The following is a 12662-nucleotide window of genomic DNA, read 5'->3' on the forward strand; positions in this document are numbered from 1 at the left end:
TATCCCATTCATATTTCTGTATATCAGAAGAACGTTTCAAAAAGTACAGCTTGTGTGCAAAATGCTGTAGGTGCAAGAAAAGTGTTCGTACTGAAATGCCTACTTTTATGCATCTATTAAAATTATAGGAGCCTTGTCCTTTCTTGGATCCAGTCAAGCTAAAACAGTCTGAGGAATATCTGAAGCATTAGATGGACTTTAGAAAAAATTAGATGAATTCAACTAGTATTAAGAACAACTAATTAATTAAATAGTTTTATATCCTGCCTTTCCTCCAGTATGGAGCACAAGGTTGCTTATAACACCGCTGAATAAAATTCTATAATCACAATAGCATAACTCTGAAGCTAACAAATTGGACAAAATACAGTTTTCAGAAATGGTAATATTGACTGTGATAGCTATTTGGAACCTCCACACTCAGAGGCAGTATACCTCTGAATATCAGATACTTTAGATATACAACAAAGGAGGGGATTTGCCTTTATGCCCTGCTTATAAACTTTCCAGTTGTCCACTGCTGGAAAGAGGATGTGTGACGAGATGGACAGTAAGTCAGATCGGCAGCGCTCTTTTTATATTCTTACTCTGGGAGAAATGAGATGTTTATATACATGGAACAAGTTATATACATAGGCTGGGGTATCTATGGCCCTCCAGATGTTGTTGGACTCCCATTTCCATCAGCCCCAGCCTGCTTGGCCACTGGGTAAGGGATGGTGGAAGTTGCAGTCCAACATCTGGAGGAACACTGGTTCTCCATCCCTGCTTAATGACTATATCAAGGGTGGGGAACCTGTGGCCCTCCAGATGTTGCTGAATGACAACTATCAGCTCCAGCAAGCATGGCCAATGGCCAGGAATGATGTGGGTTGTAGTTCAGCAACATCTGGAGGGACAAAGTTTCTCCATACCTGGACTATATGGTGGGCTAGATGGAGACACCGAGAATTTGGATAAGAAACTATTATAGCTGACTGAGGTTTGCAAAGTGAAGGTTCTTCTGGGGATGGATTTGAATATGGGAGTCCAGTTCCTCTCTGTAAAACAGGACTGAAGGAGGAGAAATAATATCCATGTGGTTTCACTCTGAACCCCTTCTATGATCTGGCAGCCTCTTCTGATCAATTGTGTCAATAGGACTGAGGAACATTGTACAAGCAAGGAAGGATTATTAAGAAATATGAAACTGTGTGTACCTTGTCCCCCCGAGCAAAAGAAATATATCTCCTGTAATTGTCTTCTATTCAAGAACCTGGTAATTGTACACTTGTTCACTTTATGTAGGGCTAAGATTTACAGGATAAAGATGGCGGAGAAGGTAGCGTGCAGATTAAAGCAACTGGGTACTGCTAGATTTATATTCCATTTGGGATGATAATGAGGTGGTTAATATAGAGATACAAGACAGTAATAAACCATAGACTTTTACGGATCTCTCTGTGAATCTGAATCATTATTTGATGACCAGCAGATCAATGACGTACAAGAGCCCATGCAGTTTTCTCTCTGCTCACCACTCCTAGGTAAAACAGGCTCAGCAATCTCAGAATTTCTTTCTGCCTGTCACAAGAGATTGTACAGGCAATAAAAGCAACAAATCTACCTCTGACTCCCAGGGAATGCATATATTGAATTGAGCTTTATTAATGGTTCATGGATCAGGTAATCTCACTTCAGAAATATTCCTTTCAAACAGATAACTCTCTATGGCATATGGATTGTGCTAATTTTTTTTAAAAAAAAGAAATAAAAAGCCATCTCAATCAACTTTCAACCCTTTTTGTGTGTGTGGTTTTAAAAATAGTGTGTGAAAAGTTAGTTAACACAAATTGCACAGTTTGAAAGGTACAATTAAAGTATAAATTCTAATAATCTTAACATTGCTGTATCAGAAAACATAACGGCTAGCAAGATGATTGGCCAAGAACTACACAATACAAATCTGTTACATTTGGCAGGTCCATGTATGTGTGTAGCTTTCTTCACTAAAACACAGCAAATGTTGCTGTCAAATACCCCAAATGGTGCTATCAAAATACGCAGCTCAGGTTTGAATAAGCTGCTTAATTTCCCCCAAGTTATTTCAGTTTTAAAACTTTGGAATTTATTTCTCAAGAATAAGGAAGAAAGCAGAGAGGAAGGGATATGTGTGAGCAGTTAAGGCAGATGTTGCCCTATTGACTTGAGTGGCGCTCTCAGTCCTTTCTGAAATATCAGGTCCCAACTGCTTTGTCTTGTTTTTGACACCCAGTAGAACTAGTTCCTTTGGAAGGTGCTATTTAGTTTTTTTCCAGATCCTTAGGCTGCAACCCTAACCCCTGCCTGGCAGCACTGGATCCACAGCTCCGCTGCTCACACTGGACAGCTCAGAAGGAGGGAGGAGTGGATAAAAAAATGCCACTGTGCCAGCTCCCAGACAGGTACAGCAAAGAGGCCTAGATCAGGTTTCTTGCCATCACATGACAGCAGCAGCGCCAGCCCAGGTTCCGGGGCAACTTGAGCTGGCCCCGCCCCTCTATGTTTCACAAAAGGCCCCATTTTGTAGGCTTCCCAATAGCTATTGCCAGTGGAGAATACTGCCAGTGATAGCTTCCTCCTGCTGTTTGGGTGGGTGCATGGGGATGCTCCTCACTTGTGGGACTTCCTTACCAATGGTGGAGCACTCCCTCTGGTAGAGGCTGGTGGAGGTGGACAGGGATAGGTGGAGGAACATCTCTGCTCTGTCCAGTTCCCTTTCAGCAGGGCAGATCTGGGGCATTTCTTTCCTATAGTCAACTTTGTAGTAGGTAATCATGCCCCACTGCCAAAACTGGATTCTCCATCCTAGATTTGTTTTCCCATGGCAGACTTCAGAATGGCTTGATTCCATAGGGATTGTGATATATGACAATTTATACGATAATGGGGGGGGGAAGATAAAATGTTAGTGGAAATGGTTCAGAAATGCTGAAACAGAAATGGGCTGAAATAATCTATCAATACTTTATGCAGCAGTTTGAGATATATATATATATATAATACGAGTTTTTATTGAGAAGTCTCTTTCTGTCCAAGAAAATGTTTGTGCAGAATCTCTTGAGGAACTTCATTTTTTATTTATATATCCATATATATGAGTGCTGGTAATTTGAACTCCTCCAAACAATCACCTGTAAATTATAATCTTCCCAAGCAGTAATATATACCCACAAATCAGTCCCAGGGCACTGAAATTATATGTGAAAAGGTCTATTTATATCACCCCAGACAGGATAGGAAATTTGCACAGTTTTATAAGAAAGAAAATTTCTTATTAACGTGTAGAGCTAATTGGATAATAAAAAGAGAAAAACCCTTTAAAAGACCTGGGATGACTGGAGAGTTAATCTATCGAACTCCTGAGCAGAGTGATTTACAGAAGCAGTGATACTTCCGTCTTTTCCAACTGTTCAAGGTGTGGATTTATGAACTGTACAATACTGCACAAAACTCCTAAACCTTTCTTATTACATCATCTCTTTCTCTCTCACACACACACTCACCCCCCCTGTACAAACACATAACGTTCAACAGAACTGCATCCAGTGAGATAGGCCATCTCCATTATAAACTATTCTTTCCAGAGGTTTACTGTGAATTTATTAGTGATGATGAACCACTGCTTAACAATATATTTCTTTTCCTCGCCGTTTCTTTCTCACACTAAATAGAACCAGGAGGACCAAGAAGTTAGCGTTGTTTAAAAGAGATGGCAAATGCTTGCTACGGTGTATAGGAAAACTAGACCTGACATTAAGCACATGATTGGCCCGAGTGCTTGGTTTTTATTTACTAAATAGCAGCTATGGGTGGTGATCACACTCTGGATCAAGACCCCAATGGGTGTGTAGGGGAGGGGATTGAACCCTTTGACTCCACTGTGGTCCCAATCTAGGCTAGCCCACCTTCAGCTGCTATTTTTCCCATTAATAAAACTGCTATTGCTGCCTATTTTTTTCCTGTTTGCATGGGGCTTCTTCCTGTAGTTGTTATTTAGTACACAGCCAAATACATAAGGGCCCTCTTACTTTCATGTCTAATTTGGCCTTTCTAATAAATGTTTTGGGTTACAAGACTGGGTAAATAATGAGAATAGAAATGGTGCTATACAGCAATAACATGATTGCAAAAATGGAGAACTTACCTGATGGGTTGAGATGGAAAATGCCAGTAAAAAAGCGGAAATTGAGAATGTGGTACTCCATTCATGCATGTAAGATGCCAGTCATAAGAACATAAGGGTTAAAGCTCAGTGACAGTGCATATGCTTTGCATACAGGAGGCCCAAGATTGAATCCCTGGCATCCCAGGAAGGGCTGGAAATGATTCCTAGCTGAGATATTAGAGAGCTGCTACCAGTCAATGCAGACAATACTGAGCTAGATGGACCAATGAATCTGACTCAATATAGAAAGATTTCTATATTCAGTATTCTGCTTCCATCTGTGGTTCGCCAGATGTAAAACTTGCATAACTGACAGGTATCTTCTGTTGTCCGTACAGACTTGCCCCAAGTCTTCTAAAGCAGACATGAAATAGTCTGTAGTTCTCTAAAAGCTTATGCCCTAAGCCTTTAAGGTGCCAACGATTCTTGTTGTTTTCACTGCAAAAGACTATCACAGCTCCCCCTCTGGAAACTCTACTTTTATTAGGGATGCACATCTGGTCTGGACAAACCTTGAATCCCGAACTGTATCGAGCCAATTCAGGCTGATCTGGGATTCTCTGGATTGGGTTGAGTGGCCCTGGATTGCCCTGGGTTGGGTACATCTGGTCTAATCCAGGACTGTTAAAAGGGGGAGGGGATGATGCAGCCACAAGTCTCTGCCTTGCATGTCTTCTTCTTCCCCCTTTCCTTGCTGCCAATTGCATGTTGAATTAGAGGTTACTTAGGCTTTAAAACCGAATTGATCAGATAGGTCACCGATCAAGATTGGGCCTTCACAGCCCTACATTCTATAATAATTCCTTCTCCCCAGGGGGTTCTGCAAACTGTATTTCTGTAAGGGAGACTGGGTTACTTCCAGCTATATGGAATAAAAAGATGATGAGAAATAGCCCTATCTCCCAATGTGCTTCTGGATTACTTTGCATTGCATTTTCACATCGTGCACACAATCTTCGCCCTGCCCTTGAACCGAGCAATTTTTGAAACAAAGCTCCAATTTACTTCCATGTCAAAAATAAATCCAGATTCGGGACACTAAACTGAAAGCAAGATCACTTTTCTAAACAGATTAAATATAGGAAATACAAATGATCAATTGTACATGGTTTAGGCTGTCATCCAACACATACTTAAGTGGGAATAAGCCTCATTGCATTCGGTAGGATTTACTTCATGGGGAGAAATTCAGTTCGCATTTAAATTGATGCAGAAATGTAGAAAACTGAATTTAAGATGAGAAACAGAGAGAACTGGACAGATCCTTCCATCCCTACTTCTAAGTAAGCATGTATAGGATTGGCCATTAGATTTCCTTGTTTAAAGGAAATAAGATTTCCTTGTTTAAAGTTACATTATTCATTTTCTTTCTCTGAATGGCTGGGGAAAATGTCTTTGTCTTACCTATTAAATAGAAGGCCTTCTCCAACGTTTGAAAGTGTGCTGTTTGCCTGCTCTTCAGATTTTTTTTATTATTAGTATTGGTGCTGTATTATTAGACGAAACATCAGCTGCTTCAGTTTAATTTCCCTTGACTGTTTGCCCCTTCCACAAATAAATAAATAAATTTTGAGGATCAGCAGGGTCAAGTTTACTGCTGATAACTTTCATTTTTATAAAACCTAGTCAACAAGAACCATCAGGGATCAACAGTTATGTGGAAAATCAAGTCAATGAAGTCGGTTGCCTCCTTCAAATGAGAACTGAAGGCACGACTGTCAGTTGACTGCTTGTAGGAAAAGACAAAAACAACCCTCCCAATAGGCAGGTTTCAGTGTTTGCTGCAATCATTTTGTAATCTATTAACCTTCAAGCTTGAGAAAGGCCAAACTCTTTGGGACAAAATTTGCTCACCTGTATTTATTTGCTTTGCCACCAAGCTTATTGCCTGGCAAAACATCTCCCCCTCCCCCAGAATTGCTGCCTGTGGGTAAAAAAGGAGAGTGCAGTTAGCCATTGTGTCGGTGAGACTCTGTTGACTTCAAAGAGGGCTGTATTGTGCCCAAGGATGGAAAGATCTGTCCGTTTTGGTTCTCCCTGTTTCTCATTTTCCCAGTCTTAAATTCAGTTCTCCACATTGCTGCAGCAATTTGCAATCCCCCCCCCCAAAAAAATCCTCATGAAAATTCTCCATTATTTTAGTGTGAATTTCTCCAAATAAACACTTTTTTGGCAGTTTTGACTAATGTACATGTTTTTGCAAGCAATTTCTCCTAATATAAATGCATTTTTGTATGATACTTTCACTCATATATTCATTTTTATGCACAATTTCCCCAATCATGTGCATATTTATAAATATTGTTTGGTTGGTGAACTGCACTGCAAAATTTGAATAAGTGCAAATTTCCAAGGATGACTGTGTTCGCTTCTCAGATTATTTCAGAAAGTGTGAATTTGATGGATTTGGCTTGAAATGTGACCTGAATCAAATTCCATTCCTAACTGTGAAATAGGATACTGAGTATCTATTATTTAATCTAGTCACTGCTATTCATTCAGGCACTCTGAAATTTCATTAAGAAAAAGACTGCCTGCCCTAGTTCCAAAATAGCCTGCCCCCCCCATACCTAAGGGGATCGAGTAGTAATAACACACCCTTATATTCCAGCCTCTTGTCTATCTCCTTCAGATGCTAGGCCACAATGCATGTGGACAAAAGAAGGTTAAAGGGCAGCTGCCTTCAGATGGTTATTCTCTCCTCTCCAAGCTTCTGAGTAAAAGATGAGGAAAACAAGAATGCACAGAAATGAGACCCTGGCAATCTGTGCAGGTATAAGTGGCATATGGCTTGGATTGACCCCAAACTGGAGGTAGTGTGAGCCTTGGGTATGAACCCACAGCTTACTGTCCCCACTTTCTGCCTCTGCAGTCTCTTTTTGTGTTGTACCTTGCTGCTGCCTTTCTTTCTTGCCTTCTACCTTTTTTAAAATTAATATGCATCTGCTAGAGCAGGGATAGGAAATGTGTGCTCCTCCCGATGTTGTTGGATCTCAGTTCCCATCAGTCCCTGCCAAAGATCAGGAATGATGGAAGTTGAAGACCAATAACATTTGGAGGGTGGCAGGTTCCCCATCCTGGTGCTAGGCATGCATTGTTTTTAACATTGCATTTTACACTGTTGTAACCTGCTCATGAAGGGCATCATCATCATCATCATCTCTGAATATGCCATTCTTCCGAAAGTCAGCGACTCCTGACATGTGATACTGACATTTCCCCAAACCATTACAGAACAATGGAATGAGATACAAGGAAGGATTTCAGTCTTTTCCAGAAGCAGGTCCCCTAATTTGCAAAGAGGTGGTAATGAATGGCCACAAGGCTCCACACAAACAAACAAGGTTTTAGATGTGGAGGGAAAATGTGCCACCTACATAAGACTCCAACTTTAGACTCTAAATTAATTGATTTGGAATACCTCCATCTCCATACCCATGAATATACAAAATGAATGTGTGGAGGTATAGATTGGGATTGCATCCATTGGACCTTATCTATTCTTCGCATGTTCAAAGTCCCATTTACACTGTACCTACATGCATACACTTGAATGGGTAGACACATGATCCAAATCCTTCATTTTTACAGAGTACCCTACTTGCATTTTTCAGATGCACATGCATGAGAGCTGGATGTTGAATATGTGGAAGCTGGACCTAGTGAGTGTAATTGTGTGCCTCCCCTCTCCCCCATGTTCATATGTATATTTGATGACCATCTGCAAAGGGCTTATCTCTAATCTACATTAAACACTTCACTTCATCCACATACATGCACTGATGTAGGGTAGGGTAGATAAAACACACCATCTTACCAAACTGTAAATAGAATATAGTGGTTAAAGGTTATTAAGGGATAGCCAATCTGAGTAAGCTTATCCTGAAGATGAAGTCAAGTGCCATTCAGACAGAAGGAGCCACCACAGTGATTCCTTCCCATGCAGCTTGAAAACATCAGATACCCACAATCACATGGGAAAAGTACATTCTGTGGAGTCTTCCCAAGGTAATGTTGTTCTTCTCAGATCCTGGAGCAATGTTGGGATGGGAAGGAACCTCAGCTTGGTATCTCCTCCCGTGTGATCCTTCTGTGCTTATCAGCCACTGCAGGAAGAAAACATGCAACTGTTGGTGCCACACCATTAAAGGTCGTGTGGGAAAGGACACTAGACAACAGGTTTTTTTGAGGATGCTTCCACTTTGTGCACAGACTTGGAAACAGCCCAAAACACACTGTTTTTTCTTTTTCTTTTAGCAAACATGAGCTGTGGTTGTTAAAATTTCACATTAACAAAGTATAATTTTGCTTCTGAAAGTATATCTTTTCTCCCCCACCATTATTCTTGTTGAATGTACAAAAAGAAGAGCAGCGAACACCATATTGTATTGAAGAATGTTGCATATGGGTTTGACATTTGTTAAATAAGCTACCATAAAGATGCTGAATTTAAAATATATGTACATATTTTTAGAGTAACATATCAGGGAAATAAAAAGAGTAGCTGTCTGTTTGGAAACTTGTTTTATAACGCAGTCTGAATAACCAGCTGACAAAACAGGTTTTCCCCTCACTTTGCACAGCCAATGGCTAAAAGCCAGCCAACTTTATTGTCCTTGAAATGTCATGATTTTGAGCATGCACAGAATTCTTAACTGCCCAAATTACTGCAAAGCAATCCTTTTTATTATATGGCAACAATGTGATGCTGGGCTCAAATACTTACTAGTTAAGAAGATTATGTATTTTCGTTTTTCTGTTTTTGTTAAAGTGCCAAGCCTTCATTTTTTGGCATCTTCGAAAGAATAAAATGTCTTGTGAAATATTCTCTCAAAGCGGAGAAGTTACCTCAGAGGAGCTCACAAACACAGGGCTTTTCAATACTTTCTCATTTACTCAGAAGTTCAGACCCGGTTTCCCTTCAAAAGCTTCCAAATTTGGGTTCTTTGTCTGTACTGACAGGAAAAAAAATGTCCTTCATAGGTGGAAGTTATATTGCTTGTATGCCATTAATTTCTTTTCTTTGTTTTTTAATGTGGAGACTATTCAGATTGATGAGACTGAGAGGGATGTGGTACAGACAGGTGGCAGGAAGGCTTTTCCACAGAGTGCAGCCAGTGGGACTAAATCCTGATCTCCAACTTCCATGCTAGTTATATTGTCAGGCTGCTTCTGAAGCATGTTAAATAACTGTGCCAAATTATGGTGTATTGTTGTAAAGAGGAGAAGCAGAGAGAGTGGCCCAAATAAAATGCCAAGTAGAAAAGACAATGCATGAAAGCTCGGAAGAAGCCTCACATAAAAGATGTTTCCTCTCACTTCATTTCATGAATCCTTCCGTTTGAGAGGTCCATCGAAGGGCCTCTCTGGATACACGAGTGACACGAGGTTGGCTCTTCTGATAGAGTATCATTTTGGTCATGTATAGAATGGGGATGGCAAGGGATGGAAAGATCTGTTAATTTTGGTTCTCTCAGTTTCTCATTTTTCCAATATTAAATTCAGTTCTCTACATTTCTATAACAATCTGCATCTTTTTTTAAAAAATCCTTATGAAAATTCTGCACCATTTTAGTGCAAATTTCTCCGAATAAACACATTTTTGTAGGCAGTTTTGAGAAAGGCACAGTTTTGCAAGCCGTTTCTCATCACATCATTCCTTCTTGCCTGTTATTTTCACTCATATATTCATTTTTTGCACACTTTCCCCTAATTCATGCATTTTTATAAATATTGTTTAGTTGGCGAACTGCATCCCAAAATTCTAATAAATGCAAATTTTGAAGGATGGTGGTGTTTTGGTTCTCATATTGTTCCGGAAAGTGCAAATTTGATACATTCTTCTTGAAATGTGAATTGAGTTGAAATTCTCACCCATCCCTAATGGAGTGTGAAGATTTGGGGTGACATCCAGTGGTGTCCACTTGCCATTGGAATGGACTTCTGCTAGCACAATGGGATTTCCCCTTCCTTTCCTCCCCTCTGTAGCCCTCACCTCCCCCAAATCCAGTGGGCTGGGATAGTCCTATTGCTCACATGACTGTATATGGAGGACTTTCAGTGTCTTATGGTAGCATAACGTTTTGGGCCAGCGCTGATCTACAGTGCTGGATCATGAATCCAATTTTGCCATTTCTGTATTTCAGTAGCTATAGGAGGCTGAATGTAAGTACATACTGGATGAATGAGAAATAACATGGCAAAAGCAATTCATGATAAGCAAGGGTAAAGTGATTGTTGTGAACCGCCCAGGGAGCTTCGGCTATGGGCGGTATATAAATTTAATAAAATGAAAATGAAAATGCATACTGGGGCAAAAATCCTAATTTGACGTATGTACTCATGAAGGCATAGACAGACCAGGAATGAGACCTTGGGGTTATAGTGGATCGCTTGATTAAGAGGTCAACCTAGTGTCCAGAAGCTGTGAAAATGCCATGCTAGGGATCATTGGGAAAGGAGCTAAAAATAAAACTGCCAATATCATAATGCTGTTATACAAGTCAATGGTGTGATTGCACTTGGAATTCTGTGTACGACAGTTCTGGTCACCTTACCTCCAAAAAGGATATTGTAGAGTGGGAAAAGGTTTAGAAAAGGGAAACCAAACTGATCAAGGGTCTGATTTCCTCTGAGGAAATGTTAGAACAGTTTGGATGTAGTTTAGAGAAAAGGCAAACAAGGAGGGACATGATAGAGGTGTATGCATGGTACAGAGTCCAAAGTGGAAAAAGAGAATGTTTTCTCCATCTCTTATAATTACCAGGGCTAGGGTTGCCAACCGTACTCTTTTAAGAGTACATGTACTCTTTTTGAGATGGTGCAACAGCATACTCTTACTTTTCACTTATCGAAGCCAAACATACTCTTTTTGAAATGACAAAATGATGGTAATCCTAACCAGGGCCAGTAAATGAAATGGAATGTTGGAAGATTTAGGACAGACAAAAGAAAGTACTTCTTCACACAGCACACAGTTATGGAATTTATAATAATAATAATAATAATATTTAATTTGTGTGTCGCCTATCTGGCAGATCGCCACTCTAGGCGACGTACATTAAAATGGGATAAAATACAATAGTATCAAATGCAGTCACATTAATCTCAATCAATAAAATACTGGACAGTCATCAGTACATTTATAAAAACATTTACATATACAGCATATAATAGATGACAAAATCATGGAGATTAACCCATCCCAAAGATCTCAAAGGCCTGTTGAAATAGCCACGTCTTCAGGGCCTTGCGGAATACATCCAGGAAAGGGGCATGTCGGAGATCAAATGGGAGGGAGTTCCAGAGAGTGGGGGCCACCACAGAAAAAGCCCTCTCCCTAGTACCCACCAACCTAGCTGTTTTGGTTGGTGGGATTGAGAGAAGGCCTTGCGTGACTGATCTGGTCAGGCGGCATAATTGGTGGCGGTGGAGGCGCTCTTTCAGGTAAACTGGGCCGAAACCATACAGGGTTTTAAAGGCTAATACCAACACCTTGAATCGGGCACGGAAAACAACCGGCAGCCAGTGTAGATCAAATAACACCGGCGTAATGTGATCACGGCGGCGGCTGTTGGTAAGTAAGCGCGCCGCTGCATTCTGTATAAGTTGCAATTTCCGGGTCGTTTTCAAGGGTAACCCCACGTAGAGCGCATTACAGTAGTCCAATCGAGAGGTGACCAGGGCATGTATTACTTCCACAAAACCCAGTGATGGCCACTGGATGGATGGCTTTAAAAGAGGATTAGACAAATTCATAGAGGATAGCTATCGATGTCGACTAGCCATGACAGCTATGTTCTACCTCCATTGTTGGAGATAGCATGCCTCTAACTATGAGTTGTTGAAATCATGAGTGGGAGAACACTGCTGCACTCAAGTTCTGCTTGTGGGCTTCTCATGGGCATCTGGTTAGCTACTGTGAGAGCAGAATGCTGAATTAGATAGGCCTTTGGCCTGATGTAGCAGGGCTTTTCTTATATTCTTATGGCATTGGGTAAATGAGTTGACCTTATACTTCCTGGTCCAATCAGCACATTGAAAAGGGTCGCACTCCAACCCGATGGCTCTCCAAGGTGGCCTATGTCATGCTATGGGAACCAATGGGCTAAGGTGGCTGACAAAGCCAAAGACTATGCAGAAAACAGTGTGATTGTGCTGTCAGGAATGGAATTGTAGCATTAATACTGTGAAGACAAAGTTGTTGACAGCTCTATTAGTGATAATGTGATTGGGGCATCATATCCAGTTACTTGTGGTTTTAAAGCTTGATTAGTTTTTTACAATCCATAAATAAACATGGTAGTGGCAGAATAACACTTGTCCTATTATAACCAGATTTCCTTCATTTTTTTACAAGTCTATTATTTAACTAAAAGAATCCCTTCAAATTGACGTTCAGGGTCTGACATAAATCCATAAGACACTGAAATTTAATTGATGTTAGAGGAGAGTTTTTGTGTTTAAATTTCCTTTG

The sequence above is a fragment of the Rhineura floridana genome, chromosome 2, assembly GCF_030035675.1.
Source record: "Rhineura floridana isolate rRhiFlo1 chromosome 2, rRhiFlo1.hap2, whole genome shotgun sequence".
In the NCBI taxonomy this organism is placed as follows: Eukaryota; Metazoa; Chordata; class Lepidosauria; order Squamata; family Rhineuridae; genus Rhineura; species Rhineura floridana.